The sequence below is a fragment of the Budorcas taxicolor genome, chromosome 17 (genome assembly GCF_023091745.1).
Source record: "Budorcas taxicolor isolate Tak-1 chromosome 17, Takin1.1, whole genome shotgun sequence".
In the NCBI taxonomy this organism is placed as follows: Eukaryota; Metazoa; Chordata; class Mammalia; order Artiodactyla; family Bovidae; genus Budorcas; species Budorcas taxicolor.
The window spans coordinates 17,440,483-17,452,771 of record NC_068926.1 but is presented as its reverse complement, the minus strand read 5'-3'; the positions used below and the strand labels follow the sequence as shown (position 1 = coordinate 17,452,771).

Genomic DNA, 12,289 nt, shown 5'->3' with positions numbered 1-12,289 from the left:
CTTCCTGGGTTAAGGCCAGGATGTGTGTGTAGCAGAGGGAAGGGAGGAGAGAGGGTGGGGAGGGGGCACCTGAGACCCTTTCCCCACACTTCTCTCTGCATTGCAGGGCCTCAACCAGCAGGGTGATAAGACCTGGAAAAAGCTTACCTCTGTCTCTGCCGTGGGCATTTGCAGAAGCTCCATTAATATCTGCGGTACAGTCACAGGAGGAAAAGCGGCAGGGCACAACTTTTGAAAGAATGACTTGGCCCAACGATACAACATAAACCCATTAAAATCAAATGGGGCCAAGCTGGCACACAAGTCTAGATCCTGATCCTCAATCAGCAAGTGAGTTGACACACTCAGCTGTGCCATGACAGCTCCAGTTCAGTTCAGTTCAGTCCATCAGTCCTGTAAGGCACTGTCAAAAGGAATGGAAGCAATGGCAGGCTTTATTTTGGGGGGCTCCAAAATCACGGCAGATGGTGACGGCAGCCATGAAATTAAAAGACACTTGCTCCTTGAAAGAAAAGTTATGACTAACCTAGATAGCACATTCAAAAGCAGAGACATTACTTTACCAACAAAGGTCCATCTAGTCAAAGCTATGGTTTTTCCAGTAGTCATGTATGGATGCAAGAGTTGGACTTTAAAGAAAGCTGAGCACCAAAGAATTGATGCTTTTGAACTGTGGTGTTGGAGAAGACTCTTGAGAGTCCATTGGACTGCAAGGAGATTGAACCAGTTAATCCTAAAGGAAATCAGGAGGAGAAGGGCACAACAGAGGATGAGATGGCTCAATGGCATCACCGACTCAATGAACATGAGTTTGAGTTAACTCTGGGAGTTGGACATGGATAGGGAGGGCTGCCGTGCTGCAGTCCATGGGGTCACAAAGAGTTGGACACGACTGAGTGAATGAACTGAATTGAACTGAGCATACTCTACAAACAAGGTGTGGGCCTTCTCAGAAAATGAGTCCCTGGAATATGGCATGGTTAGTTTTTACAGGACTGGGTAATTTCATTTACAAAATGAAGCAAGGAAGAAGCTAACAGAGTTTTGCCAAGAGAATGTACTGGTCATAGCAAACACCTTCTTCCAAAAACACAAGAGAAGACTCTACACATGGACATCACCAGATAGTCAATACTGAAATCAGATTGATTATATCTTTGCAGACAAAGATGGAGAAGCTCTTTACAGTCAGCAAAATTAAGACCAGGAGCTGACTATGGCTCAGATAATGAACTCCTTATTGCGAAGTAGGGAAAACCACTAGACCATTCAGGTATGACCTAAATCAAATCCCTTATGATTAAACAGTGGAAGTGACAAATAGATTCAAGGGATTAGATTCTATAGACAGAGTGCCTAAAGAACTATGGACAGAGGTTCATAACATTGTACAGGAGGCAAAGACCATTCCCAAGAAAAAGAAATGGAAAAAGGCAAAATGGTTGTCTGAGGAGGCCTTATAAATAGCTGAGAAAAGAAGAGAAGTGAAAGGCAAAGGAGATAAGGAAAGACATATTCATTTGAATGCAGAATTCCAAAGAATAGCAAGGAGAAAAAAGAAAGTCTTCCTCACTGATCAATGCAAAGAAATAAAGGAAAACAATAGAATAGGAAAGGCTAGAGATCTCTTCAAGAAAATTAGAGATACCAAGGGAACATTTCATGCAAAGATGGGCGCAATAAAGGACAGAAATGATATGGGCCTAACAGAAGCAGAAGATATTAAGAAGGCGTGGCAAGAATATACAGAAGAGCTATACAAAAAGTTCTTCATGACCCAGATAACCACAATGATGTGATCACTCGCCTAGAGCCAGACATCCTGGAGTGCAAGGTCATGTGAGCCTTAGAGATCTTCACAACAAACAAAGCTAGGGGAGGTGATGGAATTCCAGTTGAGCTCTTTCAAATTCTAAAAGATGATGCTGTGAAAGTGCTGCCTTCAATATGCTGCAAAATTTGGAGAACTCAGCAGTGGCCACAGGACTGGAAAAGGTCAGTTTTCATTCCAATCCCAAAGAAAGGCAATCCCAAAGAATGCTCAAACTACCACAGTTGAACTCATCTCACACACTAACAAAGTAATGCTCAAAATTCTCCAAGCCAGGCTTCAACAATACACGAACCATGAACTTCCAGATGTTCAAGCTATATTTAGAAAAGGCAGAGGAACCAGAAATCAAATTGCCAACATCTGCTGGATCATCAAAAAGCAAGTGAGTTTCAGAAAAATACCTACTTCTGCTTTATTGACTATACTTTGACTGTGTAGATCACAACAAACTGTGGAAAATTCTTAAAGAGATGGGAATACCAGACCACCTGACCTGCTTCCTGGAGATCTGTATGCAGGTCAGGAAGCAACAGTTAGAACTGGACATGGACAACAGACTGGTTCCAAATAGGAAAAGGAGTACATCAAGGCTGTATATTGTTACCCTGCTTATTTAACTTCTATGCAGAGTACATCACACAAAATGATGGGCTGGAAGAAACACAAGCTGGAATCAAGATTGCCAGGAGAAATATCAATAACCTCAGATATGCAGATGACACCACCCTTATGGCAGAAAGTGAAGAGCAACTAAAAAGCCTCTTGATGAAAGTGAAAGAAGGGAGTGAAAAAAGTTGGCTTAAAACTCAACATTCAGAAAACGAAGATCATGGCATCCAGTCCCATCACTTCATGGGAAATAGATGGGAAAACAGTGGAAACAGTGTCAGACTTTATTTTTTTGGGCTCCAAAATCACTGCAGATGGTGACTGCAGCCATGAAATTTAAAGACGCTTACTCCTTGGAAAGAAAGTTATGACCAACCTAGATAGCATATTGAAAAGCAGAGACATTACTTTGCTAATAAAAGTCCATCTAGTCAAGGCTATGATTTTTTCTGTGGTCATGTATGGATGTGAGAGTTGGCCTGTGAAGAAAGCTGAGCGCTGAAGAATTGATGCTTTTGAACTGTGGTGTTGGAGAAGACTCCTGAGAGTCCCTTGGACTGTAAGGAGATCCAACCAGTCCATTCTAAAGGAGATCAGTCCTGGGTGTTCATTGGAAGGACTGATGCTGAAGCTGAAATGCCAATACTTTGGCCACCTGATACAAAGAACTGACTCATTGGAAAAGACCTTGATGCTGAGAAAGATTGAAGGCGGGAGGAGAAGGGGACAACAGAGGATGAGATGGTTGAATGGCATCACTAACTTCAGTAAGCTCTGGGAGTTGGTGATGGACATGGAAGCCTTGCGTGCTGCAGTCCGTGGGGTCACAGAGTTGGACACAACTGAGTAACTGAACTGAACTGAAGTGAACAAGTGGGAGGATTATCCCAACTATTTGGGGGAAAGTGGTGGGGATTTGCAGGAACTGGGCCCCTGCCTACTTTTTGCTCTTTGATGCTCAGCCTTGCAAGCATTTTGGTGCTGGTTGGTGTGTCAGTTAGCTTATGCTAATGTATTACAATGGGCATTTAATGAGACTCAAGGTCTATTGGAAGTCCAGTCTTCTACCATCTCGGACCTAGTTAGTTTTTACCAGTTTTTGTCATGTCATATGGTTTCCCAGGTAGCTCAGCATATAAAGAATTAGCCTGTGATTCAGGAAACACAGGAGACATGGGGTCTTTCTGGGTCAGGAAAATCCTCTGGAGTAGCAGATAGCAACCCACTCCAGTATTCTTGCCTGGACAATCCCAAGGACAGAGGAGCCTGGGGGACTACAGTCTACAGGACCATGAAGAGTCAGACATAACTGAAGCTACTGAGCATGCGCGCACATGGCTACATCATCCTTTTAAAGGCTGTGTCCTGCCCCCTTCCTTCCTGTTTCATTATTTTGGCCTCAGGTGAATTCCAATCCACTGTGGCACTCTGCTATGGTTTTTCCTGTGGTCATGTATGGATGTGAGAGTTGTACTGTGAAGAAGGCTGAGCGCCGAAGAATTGATGCGTTTGAACTGTGGTGTTGGAGAAGACTCTTGAGGGTCCCTTGGACTGCAAGGAGATCCAACCAATCCATCCTAAAGGAGATCAACCCTGGGATTTCTTTGGAAGGACTGATGCTAAAGCTGAAGCTCCAGTACTTTGGCCGCCTCATGCGAAGAGTTGACTCATTGGAAAAGACTCTGATGCTGGGAGGGATTGGGGGCAGGAGGAGAAGGGGACGACAGAGGGTGAGATGGCTGGATGGCATCATGGACTCGATGGACGTGAGTCTGAGTGAACTCCGGGAGATGGTGATGGACAGGGAGGCCTGGCGTGCTGCGATTCATGGGGTCGCAAAGAGTCAGACATGACTGAGCGGCTGAACTGAACTGAACTGAACTGTGGCACTCTGCCCTGGCTTCTGCTGCCTCAGGGTGGACAGTGGCAGGCTCTTTGAGATTATGGAAGGAACTTGAGATTCACTGAAGTCCCTGAGCTGTGAGAAGGAAGCAGTAACAGAAGTGTTGACTAAAAAGATGCACAACTTGAAAGTTGCAAGCTAAATTTTATTGGGTGCAAAATGAGGACTGCAGCCTGGGAAGCAGCACCTCAGATAGCTCTGAGAGACTGCTCCAAAGAGGCAGAGGTGGGGAAGGTCACTATATACAATTTTGGTGGAGTTCAGTGCAATCAAGGACTTACTTTACAACAGATTTTCTACTAGTTAGGAAGACCTGATGTTGTCATGAAGGGATTTAGTGATTTTCTAGATATGAAGAGATACAAGGATTGGGATCATGAAATCAGTTCCAGAAAATAACTGTCTAAAGACCTGTTTCACCAGATTTCTTGGAGCACAAAGTGCCTCACTCCACCCTGAACTCCCTCAGGGGGTGTCAAAGGTCAGCAGCTACAGCAGCACAGGGTTCAGTCTCCACAGAGGCAGACGGCAAAAACCCTTGTTCAGTCACTGGCAGTGATCTTGGCAAGTGCTGATTTGTAGTTGACAGAAGGAACTAAAGCTATCTCAGAGAAACATTGCTGAACATTCAGATAGGTCAGGTGGGAGACAGATGGGTGCCAGGCTAGCCATTTACAACTGGCCTCCTGTTTGCATTTCTTGGGGCAAGAAGAAGATGGGCTGCTGGGCACTTAAAATTAGCCTTCTGTTTGTATTTCCTAAAACAGATGATAGACGGGCTCCAGGTTAGATATTTACAACCAGCTTCTTGTGGAAGTAACAGCTGAAATGGTAAATAGCCAAGCCTTGTCTGCTAAGGACAGCTTAAGATAACAGCCATGTAGGGAACAGTTCGTTTCAGTCGCTCGGTCATGTCCGACTCTTTGCGACCCAATGGACTGCAGCACGCCAGGCCTCCCTGTCCGTCACCAACTCCCAGAGTTCACTCAAACTCATGTCCATTGAGTCAGTGATGCCATCCAACCATCTCATCCTCTGTTGTCCCCTTCTCCTCTGGCCTTCAATCTTTCCCAGCCTCGGGGTCTTTTCAAATGAGTCAATTCTTCACATCAGTTGGCCAAAGTGTTGGAGTTTCAGCTTCAGCATCAGTCCTTCCAATGAATATTGAGGACTGATCTCCTTTAGGATGGATTGGTTGGATCTCCTGGCAGTCCAAGGGACTCTCAAGAGTCTTCTCCAACACCACAGTTCAAAAGCATCAATTCTTCAGCACTCAGCTTTCTTCACAGTCCAACTCTCACATCCATACATGACTACTTGATGGACCTTTGTCGGCAAAGTAATGTCTCTGCTTTTTAATAAGCTGTCTAGGTTGGTTATAACTTTTCTTCCAAGGAGCAAGTGTCTTTTAATTGGAGAAGGGAATGGCAACCCCCTTCCGTATTCTTGCCTTGAGAATCCCATGTAAGGAACAGGGAAGGACTGAACCTTGTTTGAGTAAAGGATTAGGAGGTCATATATTTCCTACACTTGGGGCAAGGGAGACTTTTCACATGAGCAGAAAGTCTCCTTGGGGCCAAAATGGAGGGGGCACCACCCATAATATGTGGTGCTGATATGTGATCCCATAGGCCTCTGGGCTGAAGTCCATCTTAGAAAAATCGCACACCCATGTTGAGGAGGATCCAAAGGTAGGTCAGGTACCTTGTCAGAAAAAGAAACTATATAATTGGCTAAAGGTAAACAAAGACCTGGGGGAACTACCCTATATGAATGACTTCAGGTCTCTGCACTCTTCCTCCCCTTCATTACGTGGTGGTTTAGTCATTAAGTCGTGTCTGACTCTTGGGACTCCATGGCCTGTAGCCCGCCAGGCTTCTCTGTCCATGGGATTCTCCAGGCAAGAATCCTGGAGTGGACTGCCATTCCCTTCTCCAGGGGATCTTTCCCTCCAGGGATTGAACCCAGGTGTTCTACATTGCAAGTGGATTCTTTACCAACTGAGCTACAAGGGAATCCCCCTCATTACAGATGACACCCACCACCATTTCTCTCCGGGTGCCCATTTCTGCCTTGCTTCCCTCTTAGCTAAACAAAACTCTTTCTCTTTGTGCTCTCCCACTTGTTGCTGTGCTGTGTCTCTAATAATGAACATTGTTCCTGCCTTCATAGTTAAGCTTCTGTGAGAAATGCATTTCTTACTGGGGACAAAGATCCAGGGAAAAACAGCTTCTAGCCTGTAGCCCTTGCTGGTCTGGTGGCTAGGTTTCCTGGATTTCATCCAGGGAACCCAGGTTCAATTCCTGGGCAGGGAATTATGATCTTGCTTCATGCCACTGCTCACGGCTGCCTCTCCAAGATCAGGTCAGCTGGGTCTGTGGATCACAGTCTGCGCCAACGTGAGAGCACTGGAGTCACCTTACTTTCTGAAATTCCCTCTGCACCCTTGTAGAGTAGAAACCATTCACCTTGGATTGGGACTTGAACTCATGTGGCTGGACCAGAATCTGGCCCAAACTCTGCGTGGGACTCTAACCCATGTAGCTGGGACTTGAACCAGCCAAAACATACAATCTTCCAACTAAGATCACACGCCTGGTTTCAGGACCTAATGAAGCTCAGGCACTTGATGTTTCATCTCAGAAAGGATTCAAAGTGAGACAAAGTGGTAGGTAAGAAACACTTACCCAGACAGAAACACACTCAGAGAGAAACACACTCCACAGACAGGCCATCAATTTGGTGTGCTTAGCTTTTATGGGCTGGGTAGTTTCACAGACTAATAAGTGGGAAGATTATTCCAACTATTTTGGGGAAGGGGTGGAGATTTCCAGGCGTTGGGCCACAGCCCACTCTTGGGACTTTGCTGATCAGCCTTGGAATTGTAATGGTGCCTCTGGGTGTGTCGTTTAGTTACTGTGTTACAGTGAGTGTTTACTGAGGATCAAGGTCTAGCTGAAGTTGACTTGTCTGATGTCATGGACCCATTTGATTCTAATCAGTTTGTGTTGTATCCTCGGGCTGTGTCATTCTTTCAAAGGTTGTACCCTGACCCCTTCCCTCCTGTTTCAAAATGAAAGACTGAAATTCCTGCCAGGGAGGAGGCTTCCCAGGTGTCTAGTGATAAAGAACTTGCCTGCCAATGCAGGAGACATAACAGAGGCAGGTTTGATTCCTGGGTCAGGAAGATGCCCTGGAGGAGGGTATGGCAAGCCTCTCCAGTATTCTGGCCTGGAGAATCTCATGGACAGAGGAGCCTGGTAGGCTACAGTCCAGTGTTGTACAGACTCAGACACTTCCGAAGCGCTTTCGCATGCATGCTGGGGAGTCTCAGACCTGGAAAGGCTGAAGGGTAGAGTCAAAGATTCCTAAGTTAGAACCGAATTCACATTCCCCACAGAGCAAGCCAGTTATTTGTTATGCCCAGAGTCCAAGTCCCCAAAACTGAGAGAATAAGACGTCCACAGCAATGCAAAAGCATAAAGGGGTTTTATTGCCAGCTCGAGCCAGGGCTCCCACCTCATCCAGCGCAGTGGAGTCTTGACGAGAGCCCTGAGCCCAGTTTTACAGCAGTATTTATAAGTTTAGAACAAAGACAGGGAGTTGGCAAGGGTTGATTGGCTGCAGGGGTTTCCTGGTATTTACTGATTGGCCAGTCATCATCCCTCTGATTGGCCAGAGTTATCATCTCTCTGATTGGCCAGAGTTACCATCTCTCTGATTGGCCAGAGTTACCATCCCCGGAAGCCCTGGAAGCCCCAGAAGCATGACTCAGGGATTATTTTTGGCCTAGTGCACCTCTCTGAGCCTGTAATGGCTCTGGTGAGGTTGTAACATTCCCCCCTGTCTTTAGATCATATAGAGGAATCTTCCTCTTTGTTTTGGGGTACAGTTTGATATTGCTGTCTAAGCACAAATAGTTGAACTGTATTAATATGCTCTTTTATAAACGTAATGAGCCGGGTGTTTGTTTTTGGGCCCAGTAGTCGTACATTATCTTTTCAGGGTGGTACAGGATTTGGGGCATTACAGTCACTATTATACAGAACTCTCTGTTTTGATTAAAAACTGATGCATGTAAACATGGAGTTAACCCGATGTGTGAACAAACCCACCATCTTTTGTCTCAGACACAATCTAATTTGTCTTATTTAGTCTTGTAATATTGGCCACCTGGGCACATAGTGGGCCTTTTTAGTTTTAAAGATAGGGCATATGGGAGGGGGCCTCTCATACATAACTTTGAAAGGGGTTAAGTCCAGCTTGTAGGGGGTATTACACGCATGGAAGAGGGCGAAGGGAAGGAGAGTCACCCAGTCCCCACCAGTCTCTACTGCCAATTTTGCCAAAGTTTTTTTAGAGTCCGATTTATCCTCTCAACCTGTCCTGAGCTCTGGGGATTGTATTTACAATGTAGCTTCTATTTGGTCCCCAGAGCTAGGGCCAGTCCCTGTACAATCTGACTCACAAAGGCAGGCCCGTTATCAGAGTCACTGGCAGCCCAAACCTAGGTACTGTTTATTTTAGGATCTTTTTAGCTACTATCATTGCTGTTTTTCTCTTAGTAGGGAATGCTTTTACCCACCCAGAAAAAGTATCCACCAAAACTAACAGATAACGGTACCCATACTTGCCTGGTCTTACCTCTGTAAAATCTATCTCCCAGTGTTGCCCTGGCCTCTTTCCCCGGCACCTCATTCCCGTATGCTGTCCTTTTCCTGGCTTCATCATCTGGCACACTTTGCAGGCCTGGACTATGTCTTGTACAGTCGCCTGTTGTCGGGGAAACCACAAACGTGCTGTCTGTTAAGAGGGTTAGAGTCTTTTTTTTTCTAGATGGGTGGTCAGATGTAGGTGCGTACAGAGGTGTTGACCCAAGTTCGTGGGAAGTATCAAGTTGTCATCTTGGTCCCAATACCATCCGTCTTCGCCCTCCTGAGGGCTGGCATTTTTTTGAATCTAATTGAGATCAGAAGAGGAATACTTGGGGGTTGGGGGCAAGGTTCCCATACCTGGGGGTGGCAGCCCCACAGGTAGTTTAGGGGCTGTGCAGTCCCTGTTAGCCGCCTCATGAGCCGCCATATCAGCGGCTCGGTTGCCTTGAGCCTTAATGTCTCTTCCCTTTTGATGTCCAGGGACATGTACTATTGACATTGTTCGAGGCTGTTGGACGGCTGTTAAGAGTCTGTGGATTTCAGGCAGGTTTTTAACTTCTTTTTTCTCGGCTGTCAAAAATCCCCACTCTTTATATATTGGGCCCTGGATGTGTACGGTGCTGAATGCATACCGACTGTCGGTATAAATAGTGACTCTTTTCCTTTTGCCCTCTACAGAGCCTGTATTAAGGCTATTAGTTCTGCTTTTTGGGCAGAGGTACCTGGGGGAAGGGCTTCAGCCCATATTATCTTTCCAGAGTCATCAACTATTGCAGCTCCAGCCTTTCTCTGCCCATCTTTTATAAAACTGCTTTTATCTGTAAACCATATCAGCTCACTGTTATTTAAGGCATATTTGTTAGGTCTTCTCGTATTGCCGTCGTCTCAGCCAATATCTCACTACAATAGTGGAGGGGGCTGTCTTCCTCTGGGTTGGGTAAGAGAGTGGCCGGGTTCAGGAAGCAAGGCATCTGGAAGTGTATCCGTGGGGTGTCCAGCAGCAAAGCCTGATAATGGGTCAAACGGGCGTTAGAGATCCATTTATTTGGTGGCTGCTTCAGAATCTCTTTGATGGCATGGGGAGTGTAGACCAGGAGTCGCTGTCCATAAGTCAGCTTGTCAGCATCATGGACCAGGAGGGCAGTAGCGGCAGTGATTCGGAGGCAGGGTGGCCACCCCGCAGCCACTGGGTCCAGTTGTTTGGATAGGTAGGCCACTGGTCGCCTCCAAGGCCCCCATTGCTGCGTCAAGACTCCTTTCCCCATTCCCCGTTTTTTATCTACGAACAATTGGAAGGGCTTGGACGGGTCAGGGAGAGCAAAGGCTGGGGCTTCTAGCAGAGCCTGTCTGAGTTCTTGAAAAGCCAGTTTTATTGGCTCATCCAAGTCCAGTTTTTTTTTTTTTTTTTACTTTTTTATATAGTGGCCGGGCCTTTTCAGCAAATCCCAATATCCATAGCCGGCAACATCCAATAGTCCCAAGAAATTTTCTCACTTGTTGAGGAGTTGCCGGCTCAGGGATCTGCAATATGGCCTCTTTTATGGCTTGCATCAGCCATCTCCATCCTTGTTTTATTTTATACCCTAGGCATATGACTTTTTGCTTAGCAATTTGGGCCTTTTTTGCACTAGCCCAGTACCCCAAGGTCCCCAAAGTTTGAAGGAGGTTGCCTGTTGTTTTTAGGCATGCTTTCTCAGTGGTTGCGGCTAGCATAAGATCATCAACATACTGCAATAGGACAATGTTGGGGTGATCAACCCGGTACTCATGGAGGTCTTCACCCAGAGCCTCACTGAATAGCGTTGGTGAATTTTTGAAGCCTTGCGGAAGTTGAGTCCAAGTTAGCTGTCTTGAGGTCTGGCTGCTTTTTTTTATCCATTTGAATGTGAAGATCTCTTGGCTCAAGGGGGCCAAGGGTAAACTGAAAAAGGCATCTTTTAAGTCCAGGACAGTATACCAGACATAGTCTGGCGGGAGGCCACTCAAAAGGGTGTACGGGTTAGGGACGGTTGGATGTATATCATTTACCCGTTTGTTGACTTCACGAAGATCTTGCACAGGCCTAAAGTCCGTTCCCCCTGGCATTTTTTACAGGTAACAAAGGAGTATTTCATGGAGATCAGCACTGTTTAAGAATTTTTGCCTCCAGAAGCCATTGTATATGCGGTGCGATTCTTCGCCAGGCTTCTAGGCTCAAAGTGTATTGTTTTACCCGGATAGGGGTGGCGTCCGATTTAAGTTTGACAATGATGGGAGGCCTCTGCCTGGCTAGTCTTACCCCCGCAGTTTTTGCCCAGGCCAGAGGGTATTTTTGGACCCAAGGTTGTACACTGGGGTCAATGGCCATGAGCAGCTTTGGCTGATACAGTCTGTATTCGTCCCTCAATGCCAGAGACAAAACTTGTATGGGATGTCCAGTCCCATCTAGAACTGATATCTCTCCATGGTCAAAGTGAATTTGGGCATTGACTTTAAATAGTAAGTCTCTTTCCAATAAGGGTGCTGGGCATTCTGGTATCACAAGAAAAGAGTGGGTCACCTGCTGGGCCCCCAAGTTCACATGACGTTTAGTAGTCCATCCATATCGTTTAATCCCGGTGGCCCCTTGTACCCAGCTGGTCTTCTTAGACATCGGTCTGTCTTTTCGATTAAGGACCGAGTATTGAGCTCTCGTGTCCACCATGAAGCCAACCGGTTTCCCCTCCACATGTATAGTTACCCAGGACTCGGGGAGGGGTGCTGGGCCCTGATTTTTTTTTTCCTCTAGCCTAACATGTCCCTCCCTTTCCTCTGGAGTCTCTCTATGATTAAAAACCCTCTCTGCTGCCCTCACCAGGTCTTGCAGGGATTGCTCTCCCAACCTCTCTATTTTTGTAGTTTTTTCCTGATATCTGGGGCTGCCTGATTCACGAATGCTAGCATGACAGCTGCGTGCGACTCATCGGCTTGTGGGTCCATGGGGGTGTACTGTCTAAAAGCTTCCATTAATCTCTCAAGGAAAGCTGCCGGGCTCTCATTTGGCTCTTTTCTAACCAGATTTACTTTAGCCAAATTTGTTGGCCTCCTGGCGGCCGCTCGGAGGCTGGCCATGAGAGTCTGGCGGTACACTCGGAGACGCTGCCTACCTTTAGCATGCTCGAAGTCCCAGCAGGGCCGCGTCAGGGGAAATCCCTCATCAATCAGGTTAGGCTGTGTATTGGGTCTCCCATCTACCCCTGGCACATTCTTTTGTGCTTTTGACAAGATCCGTTCGCGTTCCTCTGTAGTAAAGAGCACTTGTAACAACTG

The 12,289-nt window shown here is 46.4% G+C and overlaps 1 pseudogene; it reads right to left on the bottom strand.

Annotated features, from left to right (window-relative positions):
• Nucleotides 1–9,846: 9,846 nt before the first annotated feature.
• LOC128062577 (uncharacterized) lies at nucleotides 9,847–11,684 on the bottom strand (annotated as a pseudogene).
• Nucleotides 11,685–12,289: the final 605 nt, after the last annotated feature.